At 46.7% G+C, this 6,141-nt stretch overlaps 1 long non-coding RNA gene across 1 annotated transcript; it reads left to right on the top strand.

The window, feature by feature from the left end:
- Nucleotides 1–976: 976 nt before the first annotated feature.
- LOC119393649 (uncharacterized) lies at nucleotides 977–6,017 on the top strand. Its single transcript, XR_007416204.1, has 3 exons — nucleotides 977–1,126; nucleotides 4,521–4,567; nucleotides 5,677–6,017. It is a non-coding gene; the product is annotated as an uncharacterized LOC119393649 (long non-coding RNA).
- The last annotated feature ends 124 nt before the right edge of the window (nucleotides 6,018–6,141 follow it).

The following is a 6,141-nucleotide window of genomic DNA, read 5'->3' as shown; positions in this document are numbered from 1 at the left end:
TCCTGTGTTGCATTAACGTCAACAGTTCAGTGTAGCAACCCACCCTACGTTGAGAGCTGCGCTTCGCTCAGCCAACGGCTGGGGCATCTAGCAGTTACAACAATACGAACCAAAAGACCTGTCATAAGTACTGATTTCTCACTCATGAGCTGATCTGTGAATGTTTGGCGGTGAGGGTAAGGACATTTACATTGTGCGCTTTTGCAGCAACGCATAGATGGTGCCTTTTCATGCGCACTTTCATTTGCTCACATCGCCCAAGTCAGCAGTTAATCTCTGATAGTCTTGTTGGATCGTGAATAGATCAAACTTGTTTCAACGGGGTTCGATGCACATTGTGGTTTTCCCACTTGTCATTGTCACTGGTTACGACCATAACCCGTTGATAGTTCTGTGGCGAATCGTATCGACTTTTTTTCCCGGCCATACTGGTTGTGTATAGGGCGCCGAAGTCATCGTTCGCTATCGTTCATGGACATCCACTTTGGAAACAATTCAGGCATTTGGCCAACCTCCCTGTCTTCACGTCTACTTTTTCCTTCACCTGTTTGGGTTTAGATGGTTGATCACGGGGGTTTTTATTCATTGAATTGACTGTTCAAAATTCATGATTTCTTTCTATAGAAGCCCATTTGGCTTTGTCCCGAGGTTAAAAGTCGGAACTTTCATTTATTGAACTTATTTTCACAGTATTTATGGTGTCGCATCGGTAGAAGCCCTCCTGGCATTGTCCCGAGGTTACAACTCGAGTCTTTCATTTATTGAACTTATTTGCACAGTATTTATGGTGTCGCATTGGTGGGAGCCCTCCTGGCATTGCCCCGAGGTTACAACTCGAGTCTTTCATTTATTGAACTTATTTGCACAGTATTTATGGTGTCGCATCGGTAGAAGCCCTCATGGCTTTGTCCCGAGGTTATAACTCGGGCCTTGCATTTATTGCACTTATTTGCCCAGTAGGTGTCGCATCGGTAGAAGCGCGCTTGGCTTTGTCCCGAGGTTAGAACTCGGGCCTTTCATTTATTGCACTTGCACAGTATTTATGGTGTCACATCGGTAGAAGCCCTCCTGGCTTTGTCCCGAGGTTAGAACTCGGGCCTTTCATTTATTGCACTTATTTGCACAGGTGTCACATCGGTAGAAGCCCGCTTGGCATTTTCCTAAGGTTACAACTCGAGTCTTTCATTTATTGAACTTGCACAGTATTCGTCGTGTCGCATCGGTAGAAGCCCTCCTGGCTTTGTCCCGAGGTTAAAACTCGGGCCTTTCATTTATTGAACTTATTTGCACAGTATTTATGGTGTCGCATCGGTAGAAGCCCTCATGGCTTTGTCCCGAGGTTATAACTCGGGCCTTGCATTTATTGCACTTATTTGCCCAGTAGGTGTCGCATCGGTAGAAGCGCGCTTGGCTTTGTCCCGAGGTTAGAACTCGGGCCTTTCATTTATTGCACTTGCACAGTATTTATGGTGTCACATCGGTAGAAGCCCTCCTGGCTTTGTCCCGAGGTTAGAACTCGGGCCTTTCATTTATTGCACTTATTTGCACAGTAGGTGTCGCATCGGTAGAAGCCCGCTTGGCATTTTCCTAAGGTTACAACTCGAGTCTTTCATTTATTGAACTTGCACAGTATTCGTCGTGTCGCATCGGTAGAAGCCCTCCTGGCTTTGTCCCGAGGTTAAAACTCGGGCCTTTCATTTATTGCACTTATTTGCACAGTAGGTGTCGCATCGGTAGAAGCCCGCTTGGCTTTGCCCCGTGGTTAGAACACGGGTCTTTCACTTATTGAACTTACTTGCACAGTATTCATCGTGCCTCATCGGTAGAAGCCCGCTTGGCTTTGTCCCGAGGAGTAGAACTCGGGCCTTTCATTTATTGCACTTATTTGCACAGTACGTGTCGCATCGGTAGAAGCTCGCTTGGCATTTTCTCAAGGTTACAACTCGAGTCTTTCATTTAATGAACTTGTACAGTATTCGTCGTGTCGCATCGGTAGAAGCACGCTTGGCTTTGTCCCGAGGTTAGACCACGGGTCTTTCATTTATTGAACTTGCACATTATTCGTCGTGTCGCATCGGTAGAAGCCCTCCTGGCTTTGTCCCGAGGTTAGAGCTCGGGCCTTTCATTTATTGCACTTATTTGCACAGGTGTCACATCGGTAGAAGCCCGCTTGGCATTTTCCCAAGGTTACAACTCGAGTCTTTCATTTATTGAACTTGTGCAGTATTCGTCGTGTCGCATCGGTAGAAGCACGCTTGGCTTTGTCCCGAGGTTAGACCACGGGTCTTTCATTTATTGAACTTGCACGTTATTCGTCGTGTCACATCGGTAGAAGCCCTCCTGGCTTTGTCCCGAGGTTAGAGCTCGGGCCTTTCATTTATTGCACTTATTTGCACAGTAGGTGTCGCATCAGTAGAAGCCCGCTTGGCTTTGTCCCGAGGTTAGAGCTCGGGCATTTCATTTATTGCACTTATTTGCACAGTAGGTGTCGCATCGGTAGAAGCCCGCTTGGCTTTGCCCCGAGGAGTAGAACTCGGGCCTTTCATTTATTGCACTTATTTGCACAGTACGTGTCGCATCGGTAGAAGCTCGCTTGGCATTTTCTCATGGTTACAACTCGAGTCTTTCATTTAATGAACTTGTACAGTATTCGTCGTGTCGCATCGGTAGAAGCACGCTTGGCTTTGTCCCGAGGTTAGACCACGGGTCTTTCATTTATTGAACTTGCACATTATTCGTCGTGTCGCATCGGTAGAAGCCCTCCTGGCTTTGTCCCGAGGTTAGAGCTCGGGCCTTTCATTTATTGCACTTATTTGCACAGGTGTCACATCGGTAGAAGCCCGCTTGGCATTTTCCCAAGGTTACAACTCGAGTCTTTCATTTATTGAACTTGTGCAGTATTCGTCGTGTCGCATCGGTAGAAGCACGCTTGGCTTTGTCCCGAGGTTAGACCACGGGTCTTTCATTTATTGAACTTGCACGTTATTCGTCGTGTCACATCGGTAGAAGCCCTCCTGGCTTTGTCCCGAGGTTAGAGCTCGGGCCTTTCATTTATTGCACTTATTTGCACAGTAGGTGTCGCATCAGTAGAAGCCCGCTTGGCTTTGTCCCGAGGTTAGAGCTCGGGCATTTCATTTATTGCACTTATTTGCACAGTAGGTGTCGCATCGGTAGAAGCCCGCTTGGCTTTGCCCCGAGGAGTAGAACTCGGGCCTTTCATTTATTGCACTTATTTGCACAGTACGTGTCGCATCGGTAGAAGCTCGCTTGGCATTTTCTCAAGGTTACAACTCGAGTCTTTCATTTAATGAACTTGTACAGTATTCGTCGTGTCGCATCGGTAGAAGCACGCTTGGCTTTGTCCCGAGGTTAGACCACGGGTCTTTCATTTATTGAACTTGCACGTTATTCGTCGTGTCACATCGGTAGAAGCCCTCCTGGCTTTGTCCCGAGGTTAGAGCTCGGGCCTTTCATTTATTGCACTTATTTGCACAGTAGGTGTCGCATCAGTAGAAGCCCGCTTGGCTTTGTCCCGAGGTTAGAGCTCGGGCATTTCATTTATTGCACTTATTTGCACAGTAGGTGTCGCATCGGTAGAAGCCCGCTTGGCTTTGCCCCGAGGTTAGAACACGGGTCTTTCACTTATTGAACTTACTTGCACAGTATTCATCGTGCCTCATCGGTAGAAGCCCGCTTGGCTTTGTCCCGAGGAGAACTCGGGCCTTTCATTTATTGCACTTATTTGCACAGTAGGTGTCGCATCGATAGAAGCCCGCTTGGCTTTGCCCCGATTTTAGAACTCGGGCCTTTCATTTATTGGACTTACTTGCACAGTGTTTATGGTGTCGCATCGGTAGAAGCCCACTTGGTTGTGTCCCAAGGTTACAACTCGAGTTTTTCATTTAATGAACTTGTACAGTATTCATCGTGTCGCATTGCTAGAAGCCCGCTTGGCTTTGTCCCGAGGTTTGAACACGGGTCTTTCATTTATTGAACTTACTTGCACAATATTCGTCGTGTCGCATCGGTAGAAGCCCGCTTGGCTTTGTCCCGAGGTTAGAACTCGGGCCTTTCATTTATTGCACTTACTTGCACAGTATATATGGCGTCGCATCGGTAGAAGCCCGCTTGGCATTTTCTCAAGGTTACAACTCGAGTCTTTCATTTATTGAACTTGTACAGTATTCGTCGTGTCGCATCGGTAGATGCCCGCTTGGCTTTGTCCTGAGGTTAGAACAAGAGTCTTTCATTTATTGAACTTGCACAGTATTCGTCGTGCCACATCGGTAGAAGCCCTCCTGGCTTTGTCCCAAGGTTATAACTCGGGCCTTTCATTTATTGCACTTATTCGCACAGTAGATGTCGCATCGGTAGAAGCCCGTTTGGCTTTGTCCCGAGGTTAGAGCTCTGGCATTTCATTTATTGGACTTATTTGCACAGTAGGTGTCTCATTGGTAGAAGCGCGCTTGGCATTTTCTCAAGGTTACAACTCGAGTCTTTCATTTACTGAACTTGTACAGTATTCGTCGTGTCGCATCGGTAGAAGCCCGCTTGGCTTTGTCCCGAGGTTAGAACACGGGTCTTTCATTTATTGAACTTGCATAGTATTCGTCGTGTCGCATCGGTAGAAGGCCGCTTGGCTTTGTCCCGAGGTTAGAACTCGGGCCTTTCATTTATTGCACTTACTTGCACAGTATATATGGTGTCGCATCGGTAGAAGCCCGCTTGGCATTTTCCCAAGGTTACAATTCGAGTTTTTCATTTAATGAACTTGTACAGTATTCATCGTGTCGCATTGGTAGAAGCCCGCTTGGCTTTGTCCCGAGGATTGAACACGGGTCTTTCATTTATTGAACTTACTTGCACAATATTCGTCGTGTCGCATCGGTAGAAGCCCGCTTGGCTTTGTCCCGAGGTTAGAACTCGGATTTTTCATTTATTGCACTTACTTGCACAGTATATATTGTGTCGCATCGGTAGAAGCCCGCTTGGCATTTTCTCAAGGTTACAACTCGAGTCTTTCATTTATTGAACTTGTGCAGTATTCGCCGTGTCGCATCGGTAGATGCCCGCTTGGCTTTGTCCTGAGGTTAGAACAAGAGTCTTTGATTTATTGAACTTGCACAGTATTCGTCGTGCCACATCGGTAGAAGCCCTCCTGGCTTTGTCCCGAGGTTATAACTCGGGCCTTTCATTTATTGCACTTATTCGCACAGTAGGTGTCGCATCGGTAGAAGCCCGTTTGGCTTTGTCCCGAGGTTAGAGCTCGGGCATTTCATTTATTGCACTTATTTGCACAGTAGGTGTCGCATCGGTAGAAGCCCGCTTGGCATTTTCCTAAGAGTTTATCATTTAATGAACTTGTACAGTATTCATCGTGTCGCATCTGTAGAAGCCCGCTTGGCTTTGTCCCGAGGTTAGAACACGGGTCTTTCATTTATTGAACTTGCATAGTATTCGTCGTGTCGCATCGGTAGACGCCCGCTTGGCTTTGTCCCGAGGTTATAACTCGGGCCTTTCATTTATTGCACTTACTTGCACAGTATTTATGGTGTCGCATCGGTAGAAGCCCACTTGGCTTTGTCCCAAGGTTACAACTCAGGCCCTTAATTTATTGCACTTATTTCCACAGTATTTGTGGTGTATCGGTAGGAGCCCGCTTGGCTTTGTCGCGAGGTTTGATTTCGTGGTGGTTATTTCGACCATTGCACCTATAGTTTGTAAAACGTCATTGTTTTTAGCATTCGAAGCGCCTCTTTGGCTTTGGCTTCAGAGTGTACTGCAGTGCGGTTGTTTCGTCATTTCAACGAAATTGTTATAAAACATTTTCTTGTCACTAACAAGGGTTTCATACAAGTTCTCGGTCCTCTCACGTTTCTGACTGCGTCCGCCAAAATGCTTTAAGTGGCAGGTCATGATGGCTCTGCTTGTGAAGCTCCAACATTTTTGTGTTCGCCATCAAGGCGGTTTTGTTTCCGGAGTGATCGCCACTTTAATTACTCCTTTGGAATCTATTAGAGCACTTTTTTACGTGGGTCTGACCGGTGGTCTGATCTCGGAGTGATTGCTCAACACATTGAGCGGATTTGTTGCATAATGATGCTGGTATGGGAAAGATTGTAGTGCTAGTTTTGTGATGCC

Source organism: Rhipicephalus sanguineus, chromosome 5 (genome assembly GCF_013339695.2).
Source record: "Rhipicephalus sanguineus isolate Rsan-2018 chromosome 5, BIME_Rsan_1.4, whole genome shotgun sequence".
Taxonomy (NCBI): Eukaryota; Metazoa; Arthropoda; class Arachnida; order Ixodida; family Ixodidae; genus Rhipicephalus; species Rhipicephalus sanguineus.
The sequence above is the reverse complement of the archived record's forward strand: the minus strand, read 5'-3'. Positions and strand labels throughout refer to the sequence as shown.